This window comes from Numida meleagris, chromosome 14 (genome assembly GCF_002078875.1).
Source record: "Numida meleagris isolate 19003 breed g44 Domestic line chromosome 14, NumMel1.0, whole genome shotgun sequence".
Taxonomy (NCBI): domain Eukaryota; kingdom Metazoa; phylum Chordata; class Aves; order Galliformes; family Numididae; genus Numida; species Numida meleagris.
In genome coordinates this window covers 4,612,591-4,630,159 of record NC_034422.1, presented here as the reverse complement: position 1 = coordinate 4,630,159, position 17,569 = coordinate 4,612,591, and the positions used below count along the sequence as shown (strand labels likewise).

Here is a 17,569-nt window from a genome sequence, read left to right as displayed (position 1 = left end):
TGATCCGAGAACGATGGGAGCAGAACATGACAGAAGTGCACTTCAGGGACAGATGTTGAGAAAACAGACAGCGAGCCTTATGCAGTACTTCCACATCACTCAACTTTTGTGAAATAGCGCATGCATTTTAATGAACTTAGAGATTGCAGCGCAAACCAGGATGTGTGCTTCACAGCACAGTGCGCAGGCACAGGGTAGGTGATGGGCCACCTGCACCCGAGCATTTTTCATAAAATCATAGAATATCCTGAGTTGGAAGGGACCTGTGAGGATCATCGAGTCAAACTCTTAATGTTTTGTTGTGGTAGGGTCAAATACATGAGAAAGGATATCACATCATAGGGTTTAACCAGACTTGAAATGGTTTGGGTGAGGAAGACTCTTCCTGTTAAACCAAGTTATTCTGTAATCGCTTCTGCTTGTGTTTACTGGCGTTTCTTTGATAAATGTGGTTTTGGTCAGCAGCTGCTGTTGGGCAGTGCAGTAGATGGACCTCATGGAGCAGTTGGGCTTGGGCAGTTGTTGATCCTCAGCCCTAGAGCAGAGAGGTGATGGGATTTGCCCAGGGTTCTGCATCAGCTCTTAATTGTCAGGTTTTTGTTCTTTGCCACACCATGGATGAAATTCCTGAGGTAATAGAGAACGTTGTAACAAATGGCAAGATGATGGTGGTTTTGAAGTTTCCACAGGAAAGCATTGAAGTGTTCCTGCAGAGATAGTTTTGAAATGCTATCTTCAAAAGCAAAAAACCAAAATAGCATCTGGAACTCCTGAGCACAGTTATGGGGTGGGGTTTTGAGGAAGCACAAAAGGAGGGATCCTCCAAGCCAGGGGCTCCAGAATGAGCCCCAGGAGCACAGGCACTGCCATGACCTCAGCTTCCCGCAGCCAGCAGAGCTCCTCAGCTGCTGGGAAGGGGAAGGCAGGCAGTTTCCATAGGGATTTCCTTCTTTGAGTAATGTGCAGAATCAGTGCATCTCCAGGAGATGTTTCTGTTAGAATAAATGGGTACGTTATACGTGCCCAGAAACACTTCTTTGGAAAAGCCCCAGTCAGCTGTAGGTAGTCTGCCCTGTCTCGTCTGTTCTTTGGCTTTGTCTGCATTGTAACTTTCATCGGAGAAACAGCAAGTATTTCTATTTCACCTGGGGTTGGAAGCTGTAAGTAAGAAGCAAACTGCAGCTCTGCTGACTGCTCGCCCATCCTCCAGGATGGAGACAGCGCCAGCAGCTGTTGCTGTGAGCATTGCCAATGACATACTTGGGGCCTATGGGGGGTTATCCTGCCAAAGTTTACGTAGTGGGCAGGGAGTTGTGCTGAGGGAAGCAGGAGCGGCGTAGCACATGTGTCCCATGTAGGTGGTTTCCCTTGTAGGCTTTCCCTATTGTTCAGATCAGTGTTAATGTAAAAACCCAGAAGGTTTTCATATGCATCGGATTTCTTTGTGTTACAAGGGCAAAAATGCACTGAAGCAAATGTTTGCCTTGGGAAAAGTATTTTTGCCTAATATAACTGATCGTTTTTAATCATATCTGTTATAAGTGGAGTGGAGGAAATTGCAGCCTGGCTCACAGGAGATGATGGATCAAAATTGCGTCATCCGCAGCACGGCTCTGGCACTATGCAGAGGAACAGATCTGCCCAGTTTTATGCATCTCTTCAGTGTTTCACGCTGTGTTGTGTAGTATTGTATTTGGTGTTGGATTTTGCTCTAGCAGAGCTGTTCTCTCTTAGAAGAACCAATTCTTCCTTGTTGTGGGGGAAAATCGCAGGCTCTTCACCAAAGTGGGAAACTGGAGAGCAAACGGGAGCACTTCCCTGGTCCAGCACTGTGCTCAGTTGTTAAACCCCATCCTTCCACTGGTGTCGTGGACAGGGGATGGACGCTGCAAGGTGCGCATGGAGCTCCCTTCCTCGCTCCTCTCATCCTCATTTCTCGCTGGTTTGGCTCGGCTTGAGCTAATTTTTTCCATTTGTTTTCATTCAATAACTGGAATTTAAGATCGAGTTAGAGCTGTGGGCTGTGGCCCTGGGAATTAGCTTCTTTTCATTCTGCAATCTGGACAGTGGTGCTGGGTGTAATTGAAGGGCTGAGCTATGTCAAAGGGCAGAATTTGGAGGCTAAGTGTGGATGTAATGCTTTTGCAGTGTCTGACAGTTGTACTGCTCCCTTTGTTGACGGATGATCTATATATGCGTACACTGAAATTCTTGAGACACTGGAGATTAATTTGTGGCCTTGCTGTGGTCCATACTGTGAAATTTACCATCTGTGAACATAAAATGTGGCCATTATGTGAGGCGGGCTGCTACTGAGCATAGTTTAACCATAAAGATAGGCAAAATGGACTACGTTACTGTGAGTAAACTTTTTAATGAGATGCCTTGTTTGAAAAAAGCAAAGACGAAGCATAGCTTTGAGAATCCTGTAGGACTGGTGCACACGTTTGTCACCAATTTGTGAGCACTTCTTGTCTTTCAATGCTCAGGAATATCTCTGTTACCTTCTTTTAGTGGTAAATGTGGCTATAACGTAGTAAACAGGGGAAGATTGGAATCATGATAAAAGAAGGGTCAACACCAGCCTATGTGCTAATTGCTAAACTGAAGTTGTCCTGTGAAACACATGGGAGAATGGTAAAAAGGAGAGAGATGGTATTATTTCACTCCAACTTGGGACTCAAAAGGCATATTTAGAGGAAAAAATGGGGGTCATTTCGTACAGCATCTAATGGGAAAAATGGACAATTGCGGCGCAGCTATAGGAAAGAAACCAGGGCACTCTTTGTAAATGAATGGTGGAGTTTTGTCCTGTTTCCCAAGTCTCCCTTCTTAAACCATCCACAAGGATGTTCGAGTAACGAGGGCTGAGCACTCACGGCAATTTGTCGGGTTGCAGACAAAAAAGTGGGTTTGTTGGCATTCGCTACACGTCCCCAACGTGAACGACCCATCCTTCTTTTATCCCCGGTCAGAATAGACGCGGAGACTGGAGATATTCCAGGAATAATAGGAAGGGACTGAAACCAGGTAATGAATCCCACGGCAGAGAAATGAAAGCGGCTGTGGCCCTCCGTCTGGAGGGGATCGGGGCTGCAGAGAAAGCTGGCTGTCATCGGTGCCTAGGCAACCCGAGGGAGAAGGATTATCCTCTGTGCCATGCTCCACATCACGAGGGCGAAGATGGCGTTTTGATTTTTGGGTGAACCGGTACAAGGTGTAATACACGCCAGTTGGCTTTTACTGATTATTCTCACTAGGAAAGATGATATTAAGGATTTATATTAATAAACATATATCCATATGGAGGAGGTTATGTCTCCTGCTAAGGGATAAAAATTGCACAGGCCATTAAAACTGACTTACAAGGCTTCCGCGTTAATAATGAAAGATCCGTAGAAGTCTGAGCAGTCGTCTAGAAGGCCAGAAAAAGATCATTAAGAGGATGTCTCCTGCCAATAGCTGCTGAGAGCAAACAAGGGGAAGAAAACAGAAGGTTTCAGATCTGGAAATGCATAGAGAAATGAGAGTGCAGACGGTGGGGAGTGCAGTGAGAGGAGTGGGCCCCGCACGGCCCCTGCTGCCCCAAGCAAGCTGCTCTGGGTGGGATGCAGGGCAGGGTTATTGCCGGTGAGAGAAATAAATGATTAACTGAAGCATTGCTTTAGGATGGAAATTCAGCAAAAGCGAAAATGTTGAGAAGGAGAAAAACATACTTCAGGAACTAATCAGAAATGCTAATTCAGATTTAGAAATAATTACGGAATTAAGGCATTACTGGCGACTTGGGAATATTTGTTTTTTACTGAAAGGCGTTAAATAAGCCCAGAATGAATGTTGGAATTGATTATTTCTCTCTTCTTTCTAAATGCACACTGAACTAAATGTAAAATATGAAACACCAGTGCTCAATATTAATTAAAAATAGCGAGCACTGCAAGTCTGGAAGTGCCAGAAGTATCTGTGCAGTCTTAACTCAGCCTGTGTGTGTGTGTGTGTGTACATCTTAACATATTCCTCAAAGATGAATTCACACTATCTTTTTCCAGATAGCTTGCCTCATTAGATACAGAGACTGTCTTGCTCCCACTGTTTTGTTTTCTCTTCTTTTCATCCCCAGACAGAAAAGGGAGTGACATCCTTTCAGGGCCCTCCTGCAAAGGCTGGGACCTGTCACTGAGATTTTTTTAGCTCGGAGAAACCATTTCTATAAATTCGAAAGGGTTGAACCATCCTTTTGCTGTTCTTATTTCTGAGACAGACGTTTGGCTCAGAAGAAGAAACTTCAGCTGATGAAAGCCTGGCAGTGCTCTAAGCATCTTAATCGATGGTGTTTGCGACATGATGGGATGGAGATGTACATTTCACTGGGGCGTTGCATAACGTAGTTGGGCTGGGATTGGTGTTGGCTGAAGTGCAAGGCCCCAGGCTCTCTCCTTTCTGAGTGCTTTGTGATAACCTGCTCTGCCCCAGGCACCTAGGGAGGGAGAAGCGAGAACCCATGCCCCTTTTACAGTCTTAAAAACAGCTACAGGTGCCAAAAATAAAATAGCTCCTTCCTGCAGCTCAGACAGTCCTCAAAGCTTAAAAGCCACCAGATATCCGACAATGACTTAATGACTGAGTGAATCCTGAAAGACCCCACAAGACCACAGTCAATGAAATTGTTTAATGGAATTTTAGCTAAAGATCATCTGCCTGCCACAGCACTCACCCACTGGTGGTCACTCCTCATAGGGATGACGTGGGGAGCAGCAGCCCTGTGCTGCAGCCAGGATCATCACTGCAGCCAGACAGCAGTGTCCGAATAGAGGTGCTCCTTCCAGTGTAACAGCCATGGCTGAGGGATGCTCCCTTCTCCCATGGAAGCAGGGAAGCGTTCCTAGGGGTTGGAGGGGTTAACTCGACTTCTTAACTTGCAGTGTGTTTCACCAAGGGGACTTTTCCGCTAAGAAGATGAATAACTTGACTTGTCTGATTATTTTCAATTGTGATGAACTGGGGATGTTCCATGCTTATGACAGGGGGTGGATGGACACTGAACGCAGCTGGAATGGGGTGCTGCCCTGCAATGCATTGAGAAGGTGCTTGGTTTTCCTTGAGACCCCGTGGGCTGCATTCGGCCCTGCCAGCAGCACAGCTATCTCATTCATCAGCCCATCTGCACTTATGAGCGCTAAGGGACGTAGAAATGTTATGTAAATGGATTTGCTGTATCTCATATTCAGAACCATGAAGCAGAAAAAAAAAATGTTATTTATGTCGGGTTTTGAGTCAGTCGGTGTGGGGGGTATCTTCTCCCCAAGGTGTGGAGCCACAGGTGGGTGTGCAGGGCTGCCTGGGGCTGGTTTTCATAGAAGGTTGGAAAAGAGCTCTAGGATCATCCAGTCCAACCATCAGCCCATCCCCACTGTGCCCACTGACCATGGCCATGTGCAGGGAGCTGAGCGCCGGCGGATAGAGCACCATCAGCAGGCGGTGTGTGGTCAGCACGGGGAGGAGCATCTGGATTGCAGAATTTGAACACCGGGTGAGATTAGCATCATCTTCATCCACTTCTTTAATTTAAGTGTACTTTTTGCACCTTGTATACTGGGGTTGAGAACACGGGTCAGAACGTGTCGCTGTCTCGGAGCGATCTCTTCCAGCCCAGGGCACTGTGGCTCCCCGCAGGCGAAGTGTCCACTGCGTGAGCCCCTGGCAGGGAGCGTGGGGCGGGGGTCTTTGTCTGGGACAATCTGCTGCAGGTCTCAGCTTTGTGCTGCCAGACAGTGGGGGCATTGTGGGGCTCTTCATCAGCTGCCAGCACAGTAAATAATGGGCTTGTTGCAACAACTCAGACAACAACGTTCAGTCGTTGCTGCAGTTACTTCTCACGTGTAATGAATAGTATTACATGTATAAATATGTGTGTACTTTGAAAATGTGTTTTCTTTCTGAGGTAAGTGTTTTGGACTGTGCCTTGCTGTCATTTTGTTTGGATGGGATCACACAAAGCTGATGAAGTGTTGCTTGGAGTGAGCTCACTGATCTCGGTCTCTTTGTGTTCCTGCTGATGCAGCAGCGTTGCTTTCATCCTCGTGTTTCCCCACAAGGTTTTGGTGGCCTTGTAGAGGGAAGATTTGGGGAAGAGCAGGAGATGTAGTATCACAAGAAAATGGTCAGTGTATCTTCCTGGTTTGGAAGGTACACTCACTATTCCCTTTGCAATTTATGCCCATAAGGAACTCATGAGAAAATCGGGTTTAGAAAAAGCAGAGCAGGGATCTGAGCTCAGTTTGTGGCATTTATTTTCTTCAGAGAGTTGCCACGTGTGCCTTGGATGCTGCATTTGACCAGTATATGAAAGCAATCATATTAACAAAGTTATTGGATCTCAGGTGAATCAGAAGAGCTGCGGGAGAAGAAAGCAGTGACAAATGATCTGCCATCCCGTGGTGCAGCAAGCAGGGCTGGCACATGGAGCTATTTCTTGAGCCCATGGAGGCTGTATCAGCACCCTGTGCCGAGCAGTGCTTCGTTTGAGAGTTAGTTAGACATAGGTAAGAGAAGAACGTCTATATAAGATATATACCTTCCCCTCCCTGCTTCCCTCTCTCTTCTAGTTTTGTTCTCATTTTCCTGGCAAGCAGACTTTCTCGGTTGCTTTTTTCTCACTGTGTGGCCCGAGCTTTTGTGGGATTAATGAAGGAGTCGTCAAATGTGTTTTCACTGAATCTCCATCTCTAATTGCACCGCTCCTAGAAGACAACAAGTGGGAAAGGAGGGGAAGGACAAGTGAGGGATAGATGGTGCCTTGTTCGTGGGCTTCTGCTTAAGTTAATGAGAGTCTGGGCAAGAAATGTGCCTCAGGAAGCACATGTATGAGCGCTTTGATACAGATCCCCAGTGGAAGATGGTGATAAAATGCACTGAGTGGTGCTTGGGGGCAGCCTGAAAGGTTTGTCCCATCCTGGGAGGTGGCAGAGGGTGAGGGAGAAGTGGGAGCAGACTGTGAGAACCTGGACCGGGACCCAAGTGCATTGTGAGATTTGGGTTGCTTTGGGTCTGGGAGTTTGGCTCCGTCCCATCTCTAATTTAATTTGCCTGGCCGGAGTCTCCTCTCTTATGCACAGAAAAGGGGGTTGATTTAATTAACTTCCGTAGAGTTGCTTAGGGTTTGTGCCAGTAAAACTGAATGTGGATTTGGTTGTGTGCAAGGCACATGTGTATGCGTCAGTGCTTTGGCGTCACGTTCCCAATAATCCCTGGGAGATGTGCTGGGGGCAGTGGTGGCCCAGGGGTGGGCGGGTAGAACATGGATGGTTAGGGAGCAGTCACGTTTTGGGTCCTGATTTTAATGACACGCGGTTACGCTAGTAGTACCATCTTAATTATGGTGTTTCCTGCTGTTATCTCCATAATGTGGTGTAAGTACCTTTGCTCTCCAACTAAGATGACTTTTGACTCATTTACCAAAGCTAATAGCCCTTTAAAAATAATGTAAGTGTTTTAAGAAGTATTTGACTGATGCTCTTGGGACCAGTATCCTTCATTTGCTATGGAGCAGGCACAGAATGAATAGAGTACTGTGGACTCCCTCAAACAATGACCTTATGGGAGATGTAGTGATTACAGCAATTAAATCCTCTTTGCCAAGGCAACCAGGGCTTTATTTCAAACTGAAGTTAGCTTTTTTTTTTTCCACCAAATGAATCTCTTCTACATGCATTATTCATTTTTCTTTGGAAGACTCTGCCTCGTATGAGTTGCATGAGCTCAAATTCAGTATTATTTATTAATTATTGTATAGAGGTAACATCTAGGACAGCCTACAAGGGGTTGGGGAGCAGAGGTCCCCTGTGCAGCCAGAAGCAGAGCAAGGCACAATCCTTGTCCCAGGTGGGAGCTGCAGGTCAATGGTGTCTTTGGAACAGCTCACAAAGAGCTTGCGTTTGCTTTTTGCTTGACACCATAACCCAAAGGAAGCGAGGGGCACTGCGGTCCAGTGGATGCTTGGGCTGATGCAGTTTTGACCACACTCTTAAACTTTTACTCAGATATTTGGGGAAAAAAAAAACAACAGGCCACGTGAGCTCAGCCTTTCCAAGTTGGACTGAGTTTGGTTGGTGTGAGCTGTGAACTTGTGGTTTCTGATCAGAAATCCCGATCGTGTTCAGAAATGGTGGCTAATGTGGAACATTTGCTTCAGTGACTTTGGAAATTATATCCTAGGTTGTTTTTTTTCTGTTCCCATTTTTAATGGAAAAAAGTTAAAGTGCTGGTAACCCTTGCCTTCAATATGCTGCACCTGCGTTTTAAGATTAGCCGAGTTCATTGTCTGCTTCTGCTATTATATAAATAGCGTTTTGATTGACAAGAAAACTAAAAGGATTCTGTTTAAACCTGTACTGCTCTCCTAAGAAATCTACATTCATTATTCCTGGGATGACTGAAAGATTTACAATAGTTTATAATCTGGTATCATTTCATTCTTTTTCTTGGTATTATTAATCACCTTGTCATAAAACGTCAGGAGAACTTTGTTCAGCCTTTATGATTTGGGCTGCGAAAGCCATACTGTAATATTAATATGTCTTAGGAAATTGGGTAGATATCTCTGCATTCTGGGAACCATCAAATGGATGAATGATGTCCTTTGCCTGGGCGCTGGGTGCTTACAGGTTGCTGGAGCTGAGGAATGGTTGAAAGAAGCCTGCAGCTGTACTGCAAGAAGAAAAATGACCACGCAGAGCAGAACTGGTTCAGGTCAATATCTGGTCAGAGACTTCTGAAATCACCAGCGTTGTTCCTCCTCTGGGTTAGTGCTGGGCTGCACGGATGGCAGCATCTCGCCGGCGACACGAAGCCCAGGTCTCAATTATCTGGTCATTTAAAGATTCTGGGTTGCATTTCACAAGCCCAGAGGCAGTCAACCAGGATCCTGGCTGGGTTTCAGCGGCAGTAATTACAACTTGCCAGTGTAGGTTCTGTCTGCCTCTTAAATCGCATCTGCTATTTTTCACTTCCTTTGCTGAGCTGCTGTGTGCCCCGTGCTGTTGTTGGTGATCGTGGCTCTAATGCTCGGCCTGTTTATGTAATACTGTTTTGTCTGTAATGTCTCGCGGTGTTATTACAAGAAACGTCAGTCATGGCTTTCATTTTACAAATTGCTATATTTATTGCTCGTGTTCCTGTGATCCACCTCAAGAATGAGATGCTTTCCAAAAGCAGGAAGGCTGTACCACCTCTACCCCCAAACTCTGCTGTTTTTGAACAAGGGCTGCGGGGCTGAGGCTGTTCCTGCTCTTTCCTGTAGCTCTCTCACCAAGGCAGATCAATTCTGAATGGCCAAAAGAACATCCAGCACTGGGTCAGGGAGCTGCCATCCCACGCACACCCCCTGTGCTGCCCCATAGCGGGGATGGCTCCATTCATCATCTGGGGGCTCTTCCTGCCCGTGTCTGTCTGTGCCCACCTGGATCCCCTCCATTACCTCCGGGTGTCATTTTGGGAGGGCTGCATAGCCTTGGAGCCATGCTGAGGCCGGGAGAGGGCAGAGTGGGATTGTGTCTGCTGTTGTCTGGAGCAGAAAGCTCAGCCAAAAGGCCAAGTGCTGGGAGGGGATGGATCCCTCTTGGGCAAGGCTGTGGCTTGGTGCTCATGTAGGCAGTCCAGTCCCAGGGAATCAGTGTACCCAAAATATAAAGGCATGCAACTTTTTTTTTTTTCTTCTGTAGGTTAGGAAGCCAGGAATGAGTTTGTCTCCCTGCAGGGCAGCTTTCTTTGAGGACTTGTAAGACAATGGAAATGTAGTTAATGTTCAGTGTGACAGAGTCTTAGCAAACGTATTAAGGGCTTCGTTTAATAAAATCATATTTCACTTTCATAGACTGGGAGCGGAGCAGAGTTGAGTCTGTTGTGAGAATGAAGCCGTCAGCAAGGAGCCTACAAGCTCCCTGCATGTGAGGCTCATCCTCAGCTCGGTGCTCGAGGAGCCGGGGAGGTTTAGTGCTGCGTTTTCCAAATTGTGCAGTGCTTCTTTTGGAATGGAAGGGAAAGGGGAATGTATCTTAATGTTAAACAGACGTGAAACAAAATGCGGTTTTTCCCAAAAGGAAAGTTAAGCATTTGCAAGAAGAATGTTCTTTGCAGAAATTTCAATTCTGTGAAAAACACATTTTCTGTCAGAAAATAATGGTGCTGGATGAGCTCTAATAATAAACCAATTTGTGCATACCATGGGAATGGACTTTGCCTTCCCTTGGTTGTAAGTCATGCTGGAAGGGCTGCCACTGGGCTTACGAGAGCACGGATATTGTCACGTTGGGATTTGTGTCTACTTGAATTATGAGAATAACTCCAATAACTCCATTAAAATACAGCTGGGGGAGAAAAAAAATCCATCGGGTGACTTTTTATTAAAACAAGTTGCTTTTTGCTCCATTTCAGCCTGGTGACCAGCTCCATGTATTTTTTCCCTTGGACTTTTTTGGAATGCTTTCCCCCTCCTCCCCCCCCAGATCCCCTTTGCACAGTCCCTGAGTCCTGGGGCAAACCCACTCGATGGCTGCTGCAGTTCATGCATGGTCTTGGCAGGAGCTGCCTGAGCCTTGTGCAGTGCTCTGCCCTCTGTGGTGCATCCACTGCTGGGGATCTGCAGGTGCATCGCCACGTGCAAATTTAAAATCTGCTTTGAGGAAAACTGAGTGGTGTTCTTCCCCCAAATGAGCTGTCTCTGAGCGTCTCTGCCAGCCGGCTTGCTTAGGAGGGCATTTGGAGAAATGGGACTCAGAGGTGGTACGAATACAGCCAAATTGAATAAATCTACAGATGTTAAAGGCTTGGGTTGTTTTAGGCTTGTAAAACTCACTGGGGTGAGAACTGTCGCTTCCTGTAGCTTTGTGGTGCCTTACATGATAGGTCGCTAAACATGGTGATCTTCAGGGACCAACGCTGGGTTTAAGAATGGTCGTGGTAACAGCCTTGGTCCCACCCTGCCTACGGACATGCAGGTACTCTTATCCTCTCTGGTCTGCAGTCATGCTTGATAACAGTGTGAAAATTGGATTTGTCAACTAGTAATTCCTCAGTGATCGATAATTAGTTGTAATTATGTGCTGTTTAAGTGCTGTGGAGAGAAATTGAAGTTTGTGGCCAGAGTCGGAAATGAAGAATGGCAGGTACAGGCCAAGCCATGTGCTGGAAGAGAAATTCATGCAAAGAACTGGGTTTGCACAAAGCATGGTGAATTAAATGCCGACTTTTGCAGCTGGAGGGGTAGTGTTAAAGCTCAGCAGGGTAATGTAGTCTTTGATGAGCTTGCTGACTATAAAGTATCATAACTTGACCTGCACAGAGGCTTGTGTTTCCGTTAAGGTCTCCTCAAAATGTCCCCAGTGTGAGATGCTGTGAACAAGCACTGGAGTCACTGCTTGAACCTGCTCTGATGGGGCTCTGCCATCCCTTTGCACCCTCCAAAAAGGTGCAGTTCTTCTCAGCCAAGTAGCCAAAGAGGATCTCTGTTTCTTGTCTGTTCATGTATGTCTGATTTCTGCTGTCATGTTTGCCTGATTTCTGCTATTTTGTACGTCTGATTGCCATTCCCTAAATAGACATATAAAAAGGAACTGTTTAACAGCAGGAGATGGGGGTGAAATGGCTGGAGCAGGCCTATTACCCAGTGGTATGTGAGAGAGAGCCAGCAAAATTTATGGCTTCTGGAGGAGCAGTGTATTTTTAAGCTGCTTATCCTATATTTCATAGCCAAGATTAGCAGATTGTTGACAGCTCTGTGATGTATGTGCTGTCACCTGGCTGGAGTCCGAAGCAAGTGATAAATTTTTGGTTTGAATGAGCTTTTGTGACGTGCAATGACATATATAATTCTGTTACTACAAGTATGTAGCGTGTCCTGTGGTGGGGCATTTTGGTGCTATTCTTGGTGTGGCCATGAGTGATTTCCTTGCTTTTCCTGTGCTTCTGTTTTACCACCCAAGAAAAGATGGAGAAAATGACACATTCCTTGTGTGCTGCGATTGCATATTGTGCGATGTTGAAGCCTGACACTGGCTCCAAGCATTTCTGTTAGGTTCGGTAAAGACTGTCTGCTGGCAGGAGGTAAGTGCAATAAGAAACAGCAACTGGAAGTGCTGGATTCTGAATTTCGTGTGTCCTGGGGATATGCCACGTAAACTTAGATTCAAACACTAAGTATTTTAGAGTGAATTTTGGTGATGCTGTGCCCTGGGAAGAGCCTCCTCCCCGAATTACGTGTTCAGTATGGAAGAAGATGAGCAGTATGAATCAGTGTGGGCCTGGCAGTGATGGGTTGAAGGCTGGACCAGGTGATCTTAGTGGTCTTTTCCAACCTTCATGATTCTACGATCGTTGTCCTCCCATGACAGAACGCCTACCGAAATTCACAGTAAGCAGATTTGCGGGTTTTGATGTGCCAGTCAAACTAGTGCAGGGACTGGCAAATTCTATTCAAACAAAGGAAGATACACGATACTTTACTGGATTCCCTCATCTTACCTGTCGTCTAAACTTATCGCAGCTAAGTGAAATCTGGCTTCCCTAGGCCTTTTGAAAGGCCTCACATACATCAGCATCAGTAAGGTGTAACAGCATTGATGCTGGTGTTCTGCTGTATGACCAAAGCCAGGGTCAGCTGGGCCTTGCCTGCAGTGGGAAGACGAAGAGAAGTGCCGTGCTCGGCCCCGGTGTGATGGATGCTACAGCTGGCTGCATGCTGCCTTGGGAATGGTGCCACAGAACCTCTGCAAAGAGCACTGCTAAGAACTGGGAGGTCACTTCGGGTCTAGGAGTTATCTATCTCTTGCGACAACAGCTTTTATCGGCTGGAAAAACAAGTTTAAAAAGAAAGCGATGACTTTATTTCCTGGAATAGGAATATTGGGTTCTCTCACGAAGACCATTGAGAAATACATGTACGCTGATGCGTCAGCTCTTCACCTGGAGGATAAAAGGAGCCGTTTCCAAGCTGGATAACGCACGCCTGCTTGATGTGACTGCTGGGAGGAAGCAAACAGAGGAGCCATTCTTGGAGAAGGCTGCGGGGGAGAACAGAGAGAAGCACAGCACGGCAGCGCTGCGGTGTTGGAAAGCAGATCTTCCATGTGTGCACTACAGGACTCGGGGGAAGCCGTCCCTTCCCTTCAGTCCAGTGGACAAGCAGAGGGCTCTGGAGGGCACATGGAGCATATGTGTGGCAGACGGCCACGTGCGGGGCCCCGTTGGCTGGTGCTGTCTGCTGCCATGCCGCGGGGGAGCTTGGCAAAGGGCAGGGTGTTTTGGTGGAAGACAGTGCCCTGTGAGGGGATTTCACGGTACATGCACAGGCGGGCTCCCCGGATCAGGCCTGATTAATGGATTTGGCCAGAAAACCGAAGGGAGCAGCCAGTTTGGGAATGGCACTGCTGTCTGTGTGCTTGGAGCATCTGCGCCCTCCAAACTGCCAAGGAGGGAGCGGCAGCAATCTTGGGAGGTGTAAAGGAAAAGATGTACAGACAGCAGGTGTATGTGTAAGTGGGCAGAGCCCCCTCCTACACTGGGTTATGTGCTTGGACCACTCTGGAAAAAAGTTCAAACTGTATCTAGAAACGGGTCCTTCCAAAACTGAGAGATGAAATGGAGTGGTACAACACAGCCAAAAAAAAAAAAAAGGGTTTATATTTTCTAGATGTGTTTTCAGAGGTTCCAGAAAGCAAGGGATTTGGCTTCCAAAGTAGGACCTATGCCATTCCCATGCACCTTAGTGTGAAGGGCGCAGGAATTCAGAGATTACAGGGGTGGGTATTCTTACTTTGAGCTCTTAAGTAAACTAAGGCAAATACATTTGAAACCAGGAAGTATCCATGTCCATTCACACAGTTGGCTTTGAAACAGTTGTTTATGTAAATTATTTTGCCTTTGTATTGTAGAAGTGGAGTTGGAGGATGATGCTGAGAAAACCAGAACAGGAAAGAGAAGGAGAGGAAAGAGTGGGCATGGTGCTGATGGTTGGATTAGATGACCTTAAAGGTGTCTTCCAGCCTTAATGATTCTGTGATTCTCGGATTAGCTGGAACAGCAAATCTTGCTTTGTGGGGACTGAGAAGCATGAAAGCAGAGAAGCTCTTACAGAGGCAGCGCCAGGAGTTGGGCTGGGCAGGAGGGCTGTGCCTGTCCTGTGCTGCACAGAGAGCTGCTGCGTGCGGAGCTGCTGCTTGCTGCCTTGTTTCAGTGTAGCTCTGTATCACAGGCAGACAAGAGGCAGGAGATGCCTGACCTGGGGACATCTCTCCTTTGGGTTTCCCTCTGCCTGTCGGTGCTGTCAGGTGCCTCCGTGCTCAGCCACCTACGCCTCTCCCTCCAACAGGGGCACAGAGGCACTCCGAAGCCTCTGCACAACTTCCACGTGCTTACGCATCAGAAATGGAAGGTGTGCCTCTTGCTGCAGACAGTCACGGTGATCACTTGCCTTGGGGGGGAGAGCATATGTGCAGCAAATGGGCACTTACATAACCCTATTAGCTTATACTGTGTGATTGCAACTGTTGGTTTGCCACGGGGAGTTGGACGAGAAGAATTAGGTAACATAAATAGAAAGATGACATCCTCAAAAAGAGCACCGTTCAGCACATACTGCCGGCTGGCCTCATGGTTCAGAGCTGATAAGCAAATTTGGCCTGAATCCTGTTGCAGCATTTTCCGGTGGCACCAGCACAGCAGAGGGATCGGCGCTGCCCATGGCTCCTGATGCAGAGCCTTCCTCTGGGGCACAAACCTCCAGCCAAATCAGGGGGGATTTATTTTGATTACGGGCCATTCCCTTTGAAGCGATGCTTAAGATGAATTTATCCCGTGCATACTTTAAATGGGAAGTTGCTCAGAAGGGCTCCTGCGAATGCATCCTCCAGGTTTATTTCCAGTCTCCTCTTTCTTTCTTTCAGGGATTGGTTCCTGGTACAAACGTGCAGGTTCTTCTCATTAATTCCTGCTGGGTTTCTGTACCCTCAGACTTTTGAGTGGCATTGTGGAAAAACATGAAAGCATCATGCAAAAATCCTCCTAGGAACTCATCTAAGGGAGGGTTTGAGCGAGGACCTCAAGATCTGTCCTGTAGTACATGATGGATTTTAGCATGTAGAGTGGGTGTAACTGGTTGGAATGCTGGAGCAAAAAAAGAGTTAATGGCGTTGTCTGTTCAACACTGCAAGGAGCTGTTACCTATTATTACATTTATAGCAAAGGAAAGTACAATGAATGCACTTTTAAGCCAATTCCTCCCACTGTTCTTTTCATTTTGTCTTGTGAATATTCTGTGGGACTGACTGAAGGCTTTGTCTGCTGTAGCAGGAGCCTCTCGGCTTCCTAATAGCGGTGCAGAAGGCATGGCACAGCACCTTTCCTTTCTTACTTGCTTATTTATTTATTTTTGAAAAGGAGTGTTTACAGCAACCTGGGAAATTGTGTTTTGACCCAGGCTTTAAGAAAAGCCACCTGCGTTTCGCTCCTTGCAGCTTTCTGAAAGTTCCCGTGTCGAGAAGCACTTCTCACGGCGAACAAACTGCCAAATGCATTTGAAATGGAAAATTTCTGATTGAAATGGCATCCCGGAGCCCCCAGCTGTGGGTGACCGTGTTGCAAAACAATTGCAATGTTTGCAATCTCTTTGCGGACGCTGCTTCTCTAACAAGCAGGGCAATTTTGAATATTTAATTGAAACCGGTTGGTTTTAGGTGTCGAAGAGCCCTGTTTTTTTCCCCTCTGTCTAATTAAAGCAGGGTGGAGGCAGCTGGAGCTCCTGTTTGCCTGTGTTTTGAATGCTGAGGGTTGGTCATTTTGTGGTGGTCCAGATCTGTGCAGAGAAGGAAAATCATTTGGACAAGCCTTGGTGTATTTGAAAGTTATATCGTGAGGGTCTTTCTGAGGGAATGAGAATGTTTCGGAGGAAGGATCGTGAGCAGAGGAAAACCACGGGGCTTTTTGATTTCCAGGCAGCGATTGAGATCAGCAGGCGCTGTCCATCTTATGCCAGGAAGCACAGCCCAAGGCCAGGAGCTCAAACTTAAGCTGAGTTTCTTCTTGGGCCAGTTTTCCTTGTTATCTTTCCTCTGCTTTGGGGCTGTGCCCTCCAGCTGTGCCCTCCTGCCACCTCTGCTCCCTTGTGAGCTTGGGTTGGATGAAGGCACCATGGGCTGTGTGTCCCAGCACATCCTGCCTGCTCCTTGTGCTCGAAGACTGGGTGAAAGTGGTTCTGTAAGTTATTCCTGTGCATCCTTCTGACAGCTGTACCTATTAGAAACTCAATCAGTACCGCATTGTGAATTCAGTCAACTTTTCCCCTGACATGCTCTGAATGTATTAAGTGAAGAAATGTCAATCAGAATGAATATGCTCTTATTCCAGAAAGAAATCTGAATACGTAACTGCTGTAGTGCTGGTGGGTGAGCAGAGATTTGTTCAGTCATTTTGCTGTGTAATGAAAGCCCTGACGAGCCCTGCGGACCTCCCCGCTAACGCAGCGATGCTCCTGCCATTGCCAAGTTCTTTTCTCATTTTGCAACATTTCTGGTCCAAGTTTGAATCGCTGCATTTCTGTCTTGTTGCTCCTGGTTCGTGGTTGAGTGTTGAACTAGTAACGGTCCCGATCCCCTTGTATTTCCATGTGTCCTTTGCCAAATTCTATTCTTGAGCTGGGAAGGCAGTCAGGGCTGGAACCCTTATGAGGTCTGTGGGCATGAAGGGGCTGAGGCCACGGGGGAATGCCCTTCTGTCTTTCTGTTTAGCTTGAATCTTATGGTCTACCATCAGATTGCAGTGACGTTTTTCCACTGTCTCTTCTTACTGCACAGGCCCTGTCCATTTCTTGGCCTTTTCTTTGTAACCGGTTTTTAATACAGCTCCCTCAGAAGCACGTGCAGCAAATGAAGACTTGAAAACTCTTCTGCTCACAGCAAACTTCACGTCCAGTTTCCTCACCCATGGAGCAGAGCTGACCTGCGCATGAGTCCTTCAGGTCTGCAGAATTGCACAGTGCTTTGGTGGGAGTGCACTCTGCCAGCAGCCTTTGCCTGAGGAGTGTGGGGAACTCGAGGAGTCCTGGAGCACTTCTTCCCTTGTGCAGTGCTCTACCTGAAGGTGTAAAAGTGATCTTACGTCAAGTGCCAGTGCTCAGTGTAAATGGAGGCTGTGGAGGAGGCTGCACTTTTAAACCAGTGGCAGGAAATCACATTAAATTCAGCATAGTTACATTGTTCTAGAACTGCGGCTATGTTTCAGCTACCAGCCTCCCACTAAATGACTTCAGATCAGGCTCAATCTGTGGAATGAAATCTGCCTGATGTAGGTGTGAAAGAGGTAATAAATACAAAGAAATGCATTTTGCGGTTATATTTTATTTACCTGCAGCTGTTGATTACGTTCCCCAGATCCATCCTTTCTCAGTGCATGGATCTCCCTGCTGCGTGCGAGGAAATTGACCCTTGCCTTCCCTTAATGCCACGATTTACTCCCTGTAGCACTATGGGCATGATGTTAGCTACTCCGCTTCGCCAAATCCTGCAGAGGTCTCTAAAGAAAG

The 17,569-nt window shown here is 46.9% G+C and overlaps 1 protein-coding gene across 3 annotated transcripts in view; it reads left to right on the top strand.

Moving 5' to 3' along the window:
* The window catches only part of TMEM132B (transmembrane protein 132B), a 190,795-nt gene that overhangs the window by 49,777 nt on the left and 123,449 nt on the right, over positions 1-17,569 (top strand). The gene's annotated exons all lie outside the window — the stretch shown is intronic.